We start from the raw sequence: 18168 nt of genomic DNA, 5'->3' as shown, positions 1-18168 counted from the left end.
TATATATGAGAAGAAATAGTTGCATAATATAAGTAACATTTTTATTGGATTATATAAGGGGGATGTTCATCCTTCTTTTCTGTTTATCTTCGTTTGAAGAGTACATCTGTGGAAATAAAGGCCAGTGCCCTGACTTTGAAAAGGGGAGGAAATACTATAACACAGATAGTTTAGGAAAATAATGTTGTGTTTCCCTTGGTTTCAGTTTGTAACCCGGATTTGTTTTCTCTCAATCGATTTATGACTTTTGAACAGCGGTATACTACTGTTGCCTATATTAGGCATCATCAGCTACTTGTAAATTATTCTTGTGAATGCAGTGAACGTATATGTGTTCCACGTATATGTGTTCCACCTAACAGAAGTTCCAATGGAAACTTTGTTATAAACATTGTCATAATATCTATTCTTGTTGGAACAAATATTCTATACCATTTATTCCGTTGGGAACATTTACTGTAATATTTCTTCCTATGGAAATAATATTCCAGAACATTTTTTCCCTTTGAAACTTATATTATGAAGGAAATTCTATTCCTTGACACAAGTATCTGAAGTCACTGATATAACTATTCCTGTACAAATAACGACTACCATATATATATTAAGGTTCTGATTCACTAAGGTTGAGTGCTTTATACTATCGAAGCAAGAATTCAGTTCCAATTTGTTTCAAACAATTTTCAAAATAAACAACAAAAAAATTATCTGATCGATTATTATTAATTTGCTAGTACATGTTTATTTCAAATGATACAATTGAACAGATAATTTACAAAGACAAAAACAGCATGCATTCAGAGTACACAGTTAACTATTGACTCAAGAAAACTTGATTTTTGACTCCCTAGTCATGACCCTTTCACACTTATGCAGCACTTTGCCATAGATTAAGACGTGCTGATGGTATCATAGATGATGTTACAAAAATAAGCTATTACTGTTACTGCAAATTTGTCTCTATTCCTTTGTTGTATACAAGATGAGATCTTATAATAGTTGCATAATTTACCTTACATTTATTGGATTATATAAGGTAGCTGCTCTTTCTAATTTCACTGAATATTAAGAGTACATTTCTTAAAATGTAGATCGGCCGGTGCCCCAACTGTATGCTTGATAAAAGTGCAGGATAAATACCAAGGCAGAGAGTTGGCATGTATATTATACCAATGAGGTTGTCAGTTTTGAATCCCAAATTGAAAGGTGCGCTCAACTCCATTGTTAACTAGTTAGAATTGTTGTTTCCCCCAAAAGGCAATGGTCTCTCTGGGCACTCCAGGTTTTAAGTGACAAAAGTAACTGATTTACATATTCCTGTAAAAATAACCATTTTTTTTTTCATGATCAGGTCAGGCAGTCAGGCACTACCAGTGAAGAAGAAGCATTTCAAAAAGCACAGTTAACTTGACTGTTAAATTGAAAAACAAAACAAAAACAGCCAGATTTGACATACTTGGTAAACTACTGAATTGATTTTTTACCTTAATCCCCAAGAGAAGTTATTTTTCTGTTGTTTTTGAATCCCTATTTATCACACTTTTAAAATATACATACATATATGTTGGAGAGATATTTTTTATAGTCGAATTCCAGTTTTTTTTATATAGAACCTTTAAAATCATCAACAGTACATAAGGAAAGACAAATTGTAAAATATTTTGATATGATAATTGGGAAATCATGAATTTAATCTATATTCTTTTTTCTATGTTGGGTGCTATGTGTACTGTTATATATCTTTTTATCTTTCTCTCTTGAAGGCAGACCATCACAAATGAAAAATACACATTGAGATCCTTTAGTTGACTATTAAACAGCTCTGTTTACTATAGATCAGCTCTGTTTACTCAGTATAGTTATGATTTTGAAGAGGAATGTACATACATAAACTTGTGTATACAAATCATTTAGTATTTACATATATGGCGACTTATTATAACAATAAAGTATTTGATCTGGATAATAACGGTCATTTGTCCAGTTAATCAATGGGATTGTTGTGGTCAGTTGTTCACCTTTATGATTATTGTCAATTATGGACTTTAATTGACCAAAGAAATTAGAAATAGTATTTTAAATGTTTATATATCTAGTTAAATGTATTAGTGGAGATTTCTTGCTTTTTGGAACAAATTGTAAATTTTTATGTTTGTTCTACTATCATAAAAAATTGTAAGTTGTAAAATAAAGTTGACCAGAAGTAGAAATTATTATTTAATTGGTTTTTTTTTCTCTGGACTAATAATTAAGTATGTATCTGGTTGACAAAAGGACATATGATGAAAATGTTCTGACAGCAATCCAACAACAACAAGATTAAGATGTGAACATTCAATTCTCGAATTGAAATGATAGATCATTGTCATGGGTGAGTACAAAACCTAATGGAGGCTGCAAACATTTAGAAAGAAAACACAGAAAGAAAGCCATATTTTAAAAAATTAATCATGATTATAAGTTACTGTCCCCAGACCAATATACAATATGTAAAGAAGATATGGTATGATTGCATCATTGCAAATGTTTTAGGAATCTGTTATAGTGTATACATAATGTTTGTGAAAGTTGAATAATACTGACCTACTAGGGGCAGGGGCCCTTTATATTTAAAATAGTTTTAAAATATTCTTATTTTTATCCAACCGTCCAATTGAAGTGGTTTTAAGCAAGTCTATAGGTCACTGTATAGTCTTTAACATTTAACAAAACCCATACCATATACCCCACTAAGACAAAATGTGAAAAATATCAAAAGAAGAAACCAACAGCCTGATGTATTGAACAAATATGACAGAGAGCAACAAGAGAAAACCACTGAACTTCTGACTTCTTGATTGACAATAAAACAAATAGAATGGGTTTAACAAGGTTGTGAGGGCTCAACCCTCTCTCTCACCAGTGACCAATTATTCAACAGCACAACATAGAAAAAACTGAAGAGTCTGTTGAATATGATTTGAGTCACTTTGTCAGATCATCAAGAAGCACAAAAAAGACCCCAAAGGGCTGATCTAGTAGGAGTTGACTGGAAGTTACTGAAATGTGGAAATTTAAACATGAGAGATGTAGAAGTAATTGCAAATTGACATACAAGAAAGAAAGCATGTATATGTTTACAGTTGTTAAAACAATCTTTTTCTACAACATTCTCAACAAAATAAGTTTTAGAGACTTATTTTGGACCATAAACCCAATAAAACAAACAATGAATTGAGCAGCAGGTGAATAACCAGCACATTTACCATATTAAGATTTTATTGACAAGTTTCGCACCTCTTTATCTGACAGCAGATTATTATTGTATTGTCCTAGATGTTAGGTCATTATTTACCTGTCATTTACAAAGTCGTTAAAGGTGAGATCTTGTCAATTTCTTAGTCAGGTGTTCCTGTATGTTGTCTATGTATATATGGCTTTGATTGATTTTGTAATTCTCAAATTTTCAATAGAAACTGCTATGGGAGATGTAGTTCTGTAATTTGATATTATAGCAAAAATGGAACTCAAGTATTTGATTATCTTGACCCTTTTCTGACATGTCTGAGTATGCAATCACAAATTTGCATTGTGGTCATTCACTGAAATCCTAAATTATGTCTGAATATTAATCATCAAATTTTAGTCTGTATTTTTTTATTTAAATAAGCTTTAAAGTGTGAAATTAAATTATCCTAGATTTATAAAATTAAATTAGCCGTTTAATTCACTTTACAATTTAACGATACAAAATAAATTGACATAATCACTAGTATAGACTGTAACAATACAACAGAATAGTTCTATGGGCAGTCCAAACATTGCAGTATATTGATGAACAAATAGCTAAAGGTGTTTCATTTGCTTTTCACATGGTATATACCTTTCACATGTAAACAGACCTTTCATTGGTTTTTCAATGAGATAGGTAAACAAAACCAGGCCAGATTTATTATTAGGTGTTTGTCAAGTAAATACTTTTTCAATGGGTCGAGAGGTTTTATATAGAAAAGAAAACATTTGAGTTTATATAAACCAATAAAGTAAATTATATCTTAAGTACGTGGATAATGATGTAAATTGAAAAATAATGTTTTGATATTATATATACTGTGTCTGGCCACTTTTAGCCTTTCTTACAGTGAAAGTGCAAATTTATTTATTAAATAGACAAATATTTGTATGAAAATTTGATTAAAATCAAAATGCTGTCATTTAGGTATTAGGTATAGAATATACACTTTTTTACCATGTTTACATCTGTTTTGACATAATGAGTTATCTCCACTTAGTTTGTCTGTGATTTATGACTTTTATCAATTTGTCTATTTATTGTCCAAGAAAGACTAATATAAGCCAATTTTAATTCTAAATTGGCAGAAATAAAGAAATAAATATCTTTCATTTTATTAGATTATTAAAATTTTTTCTTCTGATTTTTTTATATAACATATTTACAATTTGACAAGTTTACAGTGTTTCTTCATATCCATGATTATTTCTGAAAAAAATATAATTTTGAATTGTTTCATGAAGAAAGCTTAATGATATTAAATTCTCTAATGGACTGGGAAGTAATGATTCCAAATAATTGACATTGACAAAAGTGTATAGATTTCCAGCTGTTTACAAAATAATTATTTGAAATATTATGGTTAATTTGAATGTTGGTTAATTCATATGAAGAATTCCAACTGTTTGTGTTATTACATAAAATCTTTGGTTTTATTTGTAGTTTTGAGTTTTGTCCTTTCGAGGCAAGTTAACAATATATGAATAGTGTATTTTCTAATTTACTTGTTCATATGTTTAAATTTTTAAAAGAAAGTTAAGGTTACTATTAAAATAGCTTGATGGTTTTTCATGTTCATTCTCTATTAAGCAGTATTTTTGAAGTAAAGGGACTCATTTGAGGTTTTCTGTAGTAACATGCTGTTTGGTTATAATTAGATCATGCTTTTGTGTCAATAAGGGTGCTCTGTCTGTGGCCGAGTAGAGTACAACTTTCACTAGCCTGACCTCACTGAGGTTGTTTGTAGGAGTCTTGCATGTGGCAGGTGCACTTAATTCCAATCTTAATTGACAAGGATTGTCAGTTTTCAACCCAAGGACGTGATTCTCTATGGGCACTTTGGTTTCCTACGCAAGTAAAAACTGACTGCCATGAAATAACACAATTGTTTTGAAAGGGGCGTTAAACACCAATCAATTGATTCTTTTTGAGTGACAGACTTATTTTTTCCCCCACATGCAAGCTTTAGTAAGTCAAGTTTCTGTATTTTTATATTTGATGTTTTCTTTTTCTTTTGAAGAAACTTAAGATCATTAAGGTAAAAATCTGAAAGACTTATTGTATGAGAAGAGTGGTAAATCATATAAGCTAACTGTAAAAAAAGTACAGATTCCTCAGTAGATACAGATGAGGCAAACATTGTTTAATAACACCCCAGTTTTTGGATACAATTGCAAGAAATGTTACCCTGCAGTGCAATGATAAGTATACAGTAGACGTCTATCAAGAAATGTTACCCTGTAATGTAATAATAAGTACAATGCAGACGTCAATCTCAAGGATATCTCATCAGTAGTTAAAACATCTGTTCTATAAAATGTAGGTATTTGTTTTATCTGTGTACCTGGATATCTGTGATAGAAATCTAATCAGCTGCTCTCTATTTTTCATATTCTTGATCAAGATGACCTTTTCAAATAGAAGTTATTTTTACATCAGTGTTCAGACAATAGGTTATTTTTTTCTATGTGGAAATGTGGCATGATGTTTACTTTGGCTCTACCTGGTTTTAAGTGGGTGCCAAGACTCAAGATGGCAAGATCTTATATTCCAAAGTAAGACAATAGCCTGAAAAACCACTTAACAGGGTGCCAGGTTGATTGATTTATGATCTATTAATTTTGTCAAGAACATGCATCTTGGGATTGAAACTTAATAGTCCTATAAACAGTTTAATTAACAAAGTAGGGGCAGAACCAGGATTTTGTAAGAGGGAGCATAATTCTTAATAATTAGGGCCCCGCCGACGGCGGATCGCCCTATAGTGATCAGTCTGTCCGTCCGTCCGTCCGTAACACTTTCGTGTCCGCTCCATATCTAGAGAACCGTTATGATTTCATACTTAATACTTAACATGATTATTAACCAACACCAGAGGGTGTGTCATGTTGTATGTACAACTTCCTAGGTCAAAGGTCAAGGTCAAAAACTTTGGTTTCAGTTGACAACCCCGTGTCCTGTGGTGAAGATCGTGTCCGCTCCATATCTAGATAACCATTATGATTTCAAAGTTTATACTTGACATCCATTTTAACAACCACCAGAGGGTGTGTCATGATGTATGAACAACTTCCTAGGTCAAAGGTCAAGGTCAAAAACTTTGGTTTCGAGTTGACAATCCTGTGTCCTGTGGTGAAGATCGTGTCCGCTCCATATCTAGATAATCGTTATGATTTCAAAGTATATACTTGTCATACATTTTAACCACCACCAGAGGGCGTGTCATGATGTATGTACAACTTCCTAGGTCAAAGGTCAACGTCAAAAAAACTTTGGTTTCAGTTGACAACCCTGTGTCCTGTGGTGAAGATTGTGTCTGCTCTATATCTTGAGAACCGTTATGATTTCAAATATTATACTTGACATCCATTTTAACCAACACCAGAGGGTGTGTCATGATGTATGTACCACTTCCTAGGTCAAAGGTCTGTCTGTCTGTTGGTCTGTCCATCGCTAACAAATTTGATCCACATTATATTTTGAGAGGACAGCTGTTATTATTTCATACTTTATACCTGACAAACATTTTCAACTTAACATATATATTAACCAACACAAGAGAATGTGTCATAATGTATGCATCCTAGGTCTAAGATCAGTCTGTCGGTCTGTCCATCCGTTCGTTGTTCTTAACAAATTTTGTCCGCTACCTCTCGAGAACCATTTATATTTCATACTTTATACTTGGTGGGTCATAATATATTGAAGGCATAATTCTAAAAATATGTGACAAATATCAATTGGGCAGCACCTTTAAACATATTGTTCTAACATCAATCCATATATCCAGAAGTCACCTTAGAGTAGTAAACAATGAGTTCACATCATGCAGTCATATCACTATTATACTATGAAAGTAAGATGAGAATATTTATCAGTTTTAACTTAAAATCTTAGATCAAAATCACACATGAGACTATGTAATAACTTCAAATAATGCTTCATATCAGATTATCCATACAACTTATTTACCCCACGTTATTGACAGCGGGCCCCACAGAGATGGCTCCCATCTCAATGATATCTAGTTGATACTTTTTTGCACAAGTGTTTGTGTTGTGATTGTCGAAGAGGGGTGGGGGGATGAAATGTGCCACCTAGGTGGCCTTCTTGAGGACATTGCCATCAGGTGTATTTTTCTTGGTTTAGAAAGATTTAACTGTAGGGTGCATTTATATTCATTGTTATTGTAAAGATTAGGTGTGGGAGCTTAAGTCAACCAGGATGTTTCTATTGGTTGTTGTATCAAGCATGTTTCTGTTGTTGGTTGTATCAACCATGAGGTTTATGTTGTTGGTTGTCTGGACCATTACCTTTCTGTTGTTAGTTGATTAGGTTACACAGGTGAACATTTTTCTGTTTTTCTGTTTTAATATTTGTTTTTATCTTGTCTGTCTGCCGGAATGGGCCATGAAGAGCATTTGTCATCACTTGGCATATGTAATCCCCTTGCATGTTCTAAATGATCTTCTCATACACTGCTGAAGTTATTTAACCCATTAAAACCAATCTTCATATGGTTGATACTTAAGATGTATTAATTATATTTTGTGAATTATATTACAGTTCATCAACCAACATGACCAACATGGCTTAAATTAAACACAGGGAAAATGCAACCTGTTGTTTTGAAAACCAGATAGAGAATTTTTGACCGAGATGAAAGTTTTCCAAAAGTTGTATAGGCAAGATTGAAAAACAATACCAAATACTAGTAACTAACTTCAAATATCATAGTGTTTATAGCAGTTGTCTGTCCTTGAATGTTTTTTACTTATTCAGAGCATTTTGAAAATTGTTGAATAATCAATGTACATGGAAATTTTGTTACTTTTTGTCCAATCTTTAATGTTAATCAATGTAGTATAGCTTTTAGTTAAAATTTATTCATCTGTCCTGATGAAATATCAGCTGTCTCAGTCTTTTATTCTTCCAGTATTTTTCTTCCTGTCTTTAAATTCTCTATGGAAATCTCCTAGATAACTCACTGAGATATCATTCACTGTTCAATAGAATGTTTCTTGAGTATTCTTCAGATTTTATTAAACAAAAAAATGTAGTGGAGAAATTGTATAATTATTGTATATACCCACCACAGTATCCAATGCCCTAAACCATTGCCAACATAACAAATATAAGAGATTCTTTGCTGCTGATATGGATTCATAAAAAAGGCATGCTAACCATGTAATAAAAAGAACATACATTTAACAAACTCTAAAGGGAAGATGTTTTAGACCTGAACTGAAATTAAAGGCTTTCATTGTTCTTGCATTGTTGATTATATGTTTACTTGATAATTTATCAGACTCCTACACAATGTGTTTGTGGACCAGTTTCTATAACTGTCTGATTGTAGGTGTATTTCTATTGGAAAATAGTTTTTCAAGGTTTCATTGATATCTCATTAAATACAAAGAAACCTAAGGCTTCAAATCAAATCTCCCAAGAAGTTTATTCCTATAGAAACATGAACTTTCCTTTCATCAATGATTCTTACAAAAAAAATAGTTTCTAGATTATGAAAACATATGTTTATACGGTAGATTTCATACCAATTAATATAATGAGAAAGTTCACCTTTGCTAGGACATTCTGTCAACATGGTTACCAAAATTCAAAATGATAATGTTCCTGTACATGTAATATCTTTTGAAAGATATTATTTCTAATTTTCGTTTCCATAATTGGCCAATAAAAATAACTGTATCAGATAAACTATCAAACAAGCTCTTTCATCACAGTAATTCTGAGGTGGAAAAAAACAATTCCCAGAATAAAAAAAACACATGTTTTTTAATGGTAGATTTCATACCAATTAGTCTAATGAAAAAGTTAACCTTTGCATGGACAATCTGTCAACACAACATTATGAAAATACTTATACAACATGTTAATAAACGAAGCATGAGCAATCACCTGTCATATATTCCTCTATGATAAATGAAAATTTCCAACCTCCCATTGAAGTCTAAATCTTTTGATAGATTTCGTCTTCTCCCATTCACTTTTGATTTTGTTTTCTATGATGTTGCTAGAACTATGTCATATTAGATGGTTTGCTGTAATAAAGCAAACTCCCTGATATCAATGTTGATGAGCTATATTCATAATTTTTATAGGAGGAATTTTGTCCTCCTCATATTAGATGGTTCATTGTAATAAGATATTCTCTCGGATGTCAATGCTGATGAGCTACATTGTTATAGGAGGAATGTAGTCCTCATGAAAGCTGCTGGGATGAAGTTTATTGTATAACTGTGTTGAGATAAACAGGTATTTACAGAGTTACATGACTTTTATTGTCCCTGCCATTGACTGTGGTGTGAAAAACAGATGGAATAGGAATTCTTAGGAAAATTTATTTCTACATAGCTTTACACAGCTGATATACAGCAATTAAAAAAAAACTGCTGTAATTGCATGTTTTATGATTGTCGATTATTAGCAATACTTCAAATACTCCAAAGGTTTATATTTTTTTTCAAAATTTATCCAAAATCTCTATATCTCAGGTAGTCCTCACAGAGTAAGACACCACAGGGATATTCAAACTCGTATGGTGAAAATAAGCTTTCAACACTATGGCTAAAATGGAAAAAACAACAGTATGCAAAACAACATAGACAAAATAACTAAAGACTGAGCAACTTGAAGAACACTACCAAAAATTGGGATTGATCCCAGGTGCTATGGAAGGTCCGCTGCTCCACATGTGGCACCTGTCTCAATTGGTAGCTGTCATTTGGAGAAAAGTTGGAGATATTGTAGTTTTGAAAGTTGGAATATAAAAGCTGTCATCTGTGAATCAGATATTCCATTTACAGTCAATCAACTCATGATGCCGTCCATAAAATGTACAAAGGGGTGAATTTAACTTCACCACTTAGAATTCTTGGTTTAATAGCTTCCTTCGTGAGCAGCAACCCTCTAAAGATGAGGTAGTCTTCTTTAATTTAAATATTTGCATTGCATCCTCACTCACTCACGGTACTTCTGTTGGAATAAAAAAACAATTGCAAAACCAGTACAGTACTTTCACAATTTTAGATCTTGATCTTGTGTAGTTATCCCCTTGTCTATAGTTTCTGATGTTAATTATGTTGACCAGTGTAGAAGTATTATTGTGTAGTATGTTTGATTCTTTTTGCAGCCTCTTGATGTATGCACACATACTCTTGTTCTTATTCAAGGCCTATTCCAGGTATGCTGTAAGCCTCCTATTTTAAAGAGATAGATTTTAGTCCTGAAATAAGAGATAGACTTTAGTCCTGAAATAAGAGATAGATTTTAGTTCTGAAATAAGAGATAGATTTTAGTTCTGAAATAAGAGATAGATTTTAGTCCTGAAATAAAGAGATAGATTTAAGTCCTGAAATAAGAGATAGATTTTAGTCCTGAAATAAAGAGATAGATTTTAGTCCTGAAATAAGAGATAGATTTTAGTCCTGAAATAAAGAGATAGATTTTAGTTCTGAAATAAGAGATAGATTTTAGTCCTGAAATAAAGAGATAGATTTTAGTCCTGAAATAAAGAGAGAGATTTTAGTCCTGAAATAAGAGATAGATTTCAGTCCTGAAATAAGAGATAGATTTTAGTCCTGAAATAAAGAGATAGATTTAAGTCCTGAAATAAGAGATAGATTTTAGTCCTGAAATAAAGAGATAGATTTTAGTCCTGAAATAAGAGATAGATTTTAGTCCTTAAAAGTATGTATAGGTATATACACCTACAAGTATAGGAGAGTTAAGTAATAAACAAGACTCTGATAACTTTGATGTTTTATTGATATCAGATGAAGATAGAGGGAACCGTTATTACCTATCATGTAACTTTTTATGTAGGATTATCAAATAAAATGACATTTATCTACACAATTATACAGTTATCACTTGTTAATGGACGAAATCGGAGTATTTGATGGAAGTTAAATCTCTGTGATTAAATGATATTTGTGAATGAAATGTGTATATGAAAAGTAGATTGGAGTGTGTCTATGTAATTATTGGGAACATTAATGTACTAAATATTAATAAATAAAATTATATGTATTTATTGGGCGTAACATTTAAATGTTTTGTGATTATAGTAATGGATCTATTTGAATACACAGAGTTTTTCATATAACTAAATTTGCTTGATTCTCTAGTGGCAGTGCAATTTTACAGTAATCAATTCCAAAAAAAAAAATCATTATAGGATATTATTATATAGTGAGGGAACCTTCTTTTAGTTATGATTTACTAAAACGACATGTAGTTATTAAAAATAAAAACAGGCTCCTGTCTGAGCTCCTGTAAAGCCTTGGCATTTTTATCAATTTATTGCAGTGTTTGAAACTTTTAATTAAAAAAAAAAACAAGAAAAAAACATTTGTAATCTGTATTCCTTTTTAAACTGTAATTGAGGTTCATCTAGTACCCATATTTTATCTTTGTAATCAATACATCATTAAACAAAGGAACATCAGACCTCATTTATCAATTTCACAAATAATACTTTAGGAGAGAGCTGTAAGGTTTTGTAAAATGTTCCATCTAAATTTTAATATATGATAAAAGGCGATCTTTACATAACCTTTGATGTTTCTTTTCATGGATGTAAATTCCATTTTATTATGAATTATCTGCATTAAATGAATGAATGAATATTATTAATCACTGATCTACTCAGATCAGATTTGTATGTGAACTGATAGTAAGACAGCTAGGTTATAAATACAGATTTTTATGGAAGTTCACTTGTGCTATGTAGGAATTTGGCATATTCTTGTGTAGGGTTGGAATATTGGACTGGAAAACAAAAACAAAAAAATATGGAGAAATAACAGCTTTTTGTTAAGGTTTATTCAGTCTCACAGGAAACCTTGTTGGATGGATTATAGAAAATTTTGCAAAATTATTATTCAAGTTTGAATTGAACTTCTACATTATCATACGAAGTAACTTCTGCATTATCATGAGAAGTGTTCATTTTTTCAGTTTAAATGTAAATGTGATTTATTAGTCAGTATCCTGATCTTGCTGTAAGGTATGAGGTTTGTTTGTTACTGAAGATTTGAAAGAAAATATTCAAAGGAAGAAAAGCAATAAAATGAAGGGTGGTCCTTTATTATATTGTTAAAAGATTTCTTAGATTTTGTTGTCAAGTTTTGGTAATCTGGACCATGTTTTTTCTTTTTTGTTGTCGTTTTGTTTTTGCGTTGGTTTATTTTTAACAGAGGTCAGATGCTAGGGATTTACATGGTCTCTTGTTCTGTCATGAATTTTAAATTATTATTCCTGTTTTCCTTTCAAAGTAATAATATTACAATCCCTGTTTTCTTTGTACTTTAATAATGCATTATGATTACCCCATTCCATTACACCATACAACATTTTAGTACTTCTCAGATGTTCTGCTGATGATACTGGTTGGCTATCAGTTTATAATTACATAGATAAAGTCTTAGTGCTGTTTTATACATAATCAGTGTTATAAATCAAAAGCAGTAGCAGTATTCCTGGGATAATCTTATCATATTCTATCAATTTCTTACAAATTAAACTCCCATTAAGAATTTCTTATTTTTCAAACAGATTGAGATAAGTTATATAAGATTATTAGCGGCATGTAATTTATTGCAAACAAAGCTATTCCAAAATGAGAAAATAATTATGTTTTAATGTGCATGGCAGTAATTAACTGCAGGAATTTTATCTGAATTGAAACAAAAAAAAAACAAATTATTAGATGATAATCAAATTCATTTGTCCAAAAATATGTGAATGCTAGCGATTAAATCATCAAACAATGTTGACCCTCTCAGAATTGTGGACATGCATATCATACTTTCTTGGCACAGCCGTTTATATAACTCATTTAATATTTTGGCTTGCAGTTATTATTATATCAACAAGAATATTATTAACTTATGTGCAAAATTACCAAAGAATTTAACATGCGTCAAATATGATTTATATATAGATTAAACTATCTGAAGCCAGCATGATCAAAGAGTCCAGCTACATTTTTTTTTAACTTTATCTTTTCCCAAAAGTTAAAAAGTATTCATTTTGAAGAAGTGCCATGATTTGTTAAGAGTATATTTAAAAATTAAGAAAATAATAAGGGTACTAGCCAATTTTCATGCAAGTGGTAAATTCTATTCAAATTTTACTTGAGAATATATATATAAAAAAATAACAACAAAAAACCCAATCAGTTTTGTTTTGGTCAGATTTATGATCTTTTTCCCGGTTGGTTAGTAATGATTCTATATCCAGTCACTTTATTATGATCCCTTTCATGTCTGTTAGTAAGTCTATTATTTTGCTACAACCAGTCAAACTATTATGATCCCTTAGTCCATTCAGAATAATGAGCCTATCTTTTATGGGTATTTATGTACCTACAGGTTCCTGAACAATTTGATTGTAATAATTTAGTTTTATTTTCATCACAATTTATCCATAAATGTCTTCAACTGAATTAATGATTTGCAATATTCTTGGACAGTTTTGAAAAATAGTACCTGTAACATCATCAACACTTGTACTATAAAGGGAGATAATTTAATTCTCCTGACAATCCAACTGTTGTGATTTTATAGCAAGACTGATTACATTTTCCCTAGCCTGTGGTGCTATTTCTACTTTGTATTCATGGCCTCATTGTCAACTGCTTATATTGATTTTAGCTTTAATTCAAATCACTCTTGCAGAAAAAAATACATTTCATATAATAGTGTGCATAAAATGAGAATGAAAAACCAAATAAATTCCCATTCATTTGATTACTCAAATGTGCAATAGAAATATTTTATTTATTATCTGTATGAGTTCTTCTGTGGTAGTGCAATCATCACATTTTGTATTGAATATGTATTGGGGGAAATTGTGAAAAGCTAAAGTCTACAAAAGGTTTATTTGCAGAGCTATTTCCCCAAACCCCTCAAATTATCTTCTGTCCATTCACAGGTGATTTCAAGCTATTGCTATGTGAAATTGAAGCTTTCATATGTTATTTGTTACAAAAGCATGCAAATTTCTGTAAAAGTGGACATACATAATCTGTACTAAAAGTAAAAGTTGATATAATATGAACAAATCTGAATAAATAACATGATAAATCTTGGATGGTGCCATTAAGGATAATAATATTATTTATCTTTGGTTATGTAGGAGTTGGAATGTGTCTTCCATTTCATTCATGTTAACTCTTAATTTACACTGTTACCGGTAAATTGGCATACCGGTAAGTCTTTGTCCTCGTAAAAAGTTTGTTCTGCTGTTATATGAATATGAGATTTATTTTTAACATTATAGAAATTTTAAAAATAAGTCGACTAGCCTGACAAATATGGAGTTAAAGGCAAAATTTAAAATGTGGCATACCTGCCAACATGCCAATTCCAGGAGGGAGAGTGGGAGACTCCCTGTTTTCCTTAAAAAGATTGAAATCTCCACCTTTGGACTATTTATCTGCTTGACAGAATTGATTGTTATTTAATCAGATTTCATTGAACCATTGCAGCTCCTTTGCTAACATTGTATGCATTTGGCTGGATCTTTTTATCGTTGGTAACATGAATATTGAACTTTTTTACCATTAAGACCAATTTGAATACACCATAGTTTGGACAGCGGCTTCACTGGATGGTAGGTGTTAATAGAAGCACTTATCTATTTTTATTAATTGAGAATAGTAGACCATATATTGACATTAAGATGTCTTTTTTGCCATTGGGTTTCTGTCTAATTGATCTGTACCCAATTCTCCTTTTATTTATATCAATTAACTTTCACCAATGAATCATTATGACATAAACAAAAGGATCTGTGTTTGTGATGGCTATTAAAAAAAAAGTTTTTTGCTATCTTGTACAGCAGATTTTTTCCCCTGCCATTCTGATTGCCTTTCAAATTGTAAAACTGTTACCTATATGGTATCTGCATTGCCTTTAGCAGGTTCTATGGTACCATGAAGATTCCAATATGAAATTTAGAAACCTATCAAGTATGCAGTTTTAATTGAGACACTCGAGGACGATTAGCCTAAGACCATATGAAATGTTGCGATTGTATAAGACTTGAACAAACACATGCCTGTACTGTTTATAATTCTGCAATATGTCTGCTGCACTTTTGGCAGGTTTTCTTGTAGTATATTTTATTTTATTTCACATGTGTTACAATAACATGATGTTGATCTGTCGGTTCTGTTGAAAACCAGGATTAGTATCTTTGAACTTTATAGCAATTATTATTCATTCAGATTTGTTTTATACAGTCTATAGCAAACAGAACAGCCGAAGTCATTTGATGTTCTCTTTTTTGTGTCTTGACCAAGGAACTTAATGGTCTATATTCACTCATATTAGTCTTTACACATTTTTTTGGCTACAATATAAAAATAAGAAGATGACACCAGTTTGATTGCTAATGAGGTTTTTCTCTGCCAGAGACCAAATGATGTAGAATTTTACACTGGAACAAGTGTTTAATGTTGTCTTTTTGAATTGAGATTATTTGTATCACGTTCGTTTGCCACAATCCTCCCTTGTTTGTTTTCCATGGACATGGACACTTGAAGACACCACTTGTAAAGTAAAGTGAAAAGACTTAAAAAGCAATACCCATTGAGTTGTATTTTGATGTTACCAATAAAATATCACCACTATGCTGTTTAATGTGTATAGTCAGATCATTGACATGCTAGTAGTCTGATATAAATAGCAGGTGTAATTAACAACTTATTAATTATCAAACTGAAATCTGGATCAATATATATCTATGCCAATAAATCAGCTATGTATATAAATTTCATTCATTCACTTACCCAGGCTCATACTTTTCTACACATAAAAATATTTAATGTTTACACATCATTAAAGAGAAAATGGTATCAGATTATAAGAAATAGATGTATAGAAGAATATCAGTGTATAGCACTTGCACTGCTTGTTATGATGTACTTCTGATATCAGATTCAGACTGTCAATGTTTACAGGAGTGCATTGAAAGCCCTTTGATTTGGAAGAGGAGACCATTTTCTGCAACAACAAAAAACCAATCATCATGATGCAGCTATTACAGCCACTCATAGGCGGATCCAGGGGGGGCCCTGGGGGGCCCGGGCTCCCCCTTTCGTGAAAAAAATTTGGTTGATTATATAGGGAATCACTGAAGCATGATTGAAGCAGCCCCCCCTTAGGTCAGTCAGCGGGTCCCCCCCCCCCCCCCCCCCCCCCCCCCCCCCCCCCCTTAGGCAAAGTTCTGGATCCGCCACTGCCACTTGTTCAGAAATTTCAGTTATATTTTATGACACTAGAATGTGGAATATTTGTAAGAACAGCAATATATATATACAAATAGTTGCATTAAAAGTATATAGTATGACTTTTTACATAGAAAATGAATTGAAGCGTAAATCTGAGTTATTTCTTCACAATTTTTGGATCTATTCAAGACCTACATTTAAGTCACCTTTTTTGAACACTAATCTTACAGCTTATCATCATAAACTACAATTGCAGCCTCAGTGACTGAGGTTATATTTTGAATGGTTCACTTTTCTAAATAGTCGTCAGTGATATTTATCCATTCAGTTCTAGCTTACATTTAGTATCTAGAATTGTAGCTTAGTATCTGCCATGGTAGGACAACTATAGAGATACTTCTTAGGCACATAAGATAGAGTTGTATGATTAGTTTGTGTAGATGGGTTGTAATCATTATATCTTATCATTATATTTTGTTATATAGCAGAGAGAGAGAAACAATAGCCTTCACAACACACTTTTTACTCTACTGTTTCCAAGGTTATCAGATCACTTGATTTATCAAATGTCAAGGTCATCATTAGATGTAATAGTACAGTATGGTTCATATCATTCTTGAAATCTGCAATAGTTTGACCTTTGCTTAAAATGACATCTTGTGATTACATTCTACTGGAATCAACATACTTTCTGGTACATAGCATTAGCTATCTGTTTGTGGTATTTTAATGTAGATATTCTGCTTTTCAGTATCAAGGAGTTGTCTATCTTCTGTCTGGGTTGCTTCCCTTGGGATGTGTGAAAAGTAAAATCTGGTAGAAATTGCTGAAATGTTTGACGTCAAGAGTGGGTGGTTCAGCTAGAATTATGTATTATTTCTATCAAATTATCTGAATTGGAGCAATTGATTAAAGTCAAATTTATATTTGAGGCCATATAAACTTTGGTCTACCAGTACATGCAGTATCAATAGATAATGTTAAAAAACAGTCTTGTCACAGTGATAGTTAAAATGTAGCCGATTGTTTTGCCTTTAGTGACCTCATATTGCAAACCAATTTTAAATAACTAAATTTTCTCCCATATGTCCATGATTAAATAGATTTAATTAAGCATATGTGTTAGCCATATAACTAAACAAGTGAAACAGAAAATGAAGTTTATATTTACTCCTTTCATAATTAAGTTTCAGCAGTGTGGATTTTCCATAATGGTGTAACTCTTATACTTGTTAAACATGAAGTAAATTAGTTTGCTTAATGAAAAATCCAGGAGTTAGGCATCTACAGCTTATAATGATGGCGTATTTCAGTGCTTAATACTGTGTAATTGATGCAAAAGTAGGAAAACCAGACAGGGTAACTAATAGGAACGTGAGAAAAACCATTCTACTGTAGGTGTTTGAAAAATCGGTATCAATAACAAGACAGATAATTGGTTGCATAGGGAGTTTCATAACAGTTAAAAAAATATTCACATCTTTTTTTTACTGAATTTTCTTGGAGAACATTTATTGACAATTATCTGTTTATCTCGGTCATTATAAGTTGAGTAGTCTTTTTCATCACATCATTTGCGATTGGGTGAATTATTAGTTGTCTCATTGGCGATAATGTCTGCATCTTCCTTTTAATT

At 31.6% G+C, this 18168-nt stretch overlaps 1 protein-coding gene across 3 annotated transcripts in view; it reads left to right on the top strand.

The window, feature by feature from the left end:
- LOC143063210 (poly(rC)-binding protein 3-like) overlaps nt 1-18168 on the top strand; it is a 126478-nt gene that overhangs the window by 12096 nt on the left and 96214 nt on the right. The gene's annotated exons all lie outside the window — the stretch shown is intronic.

Source organism: Mytilus galloprovincialis, chromosome 2 (genome assembly GCF_965363235.1).
Source record: "Mytilus galloprovincialis chromosome 2, xbMytGall1.hap1.1, whole genome shotgun sequence".
Taxonomy (NCBI): domain Eukaryota; kingdom Metazoa; phylum Mollusca; class Bivalvia; order Mytilida; family Mytilidae; genus Mytilus; species Mytilus galloprovincialis.
This window is presented reverse-complemented; position numbering and strand designations above follow the sequence as displayed.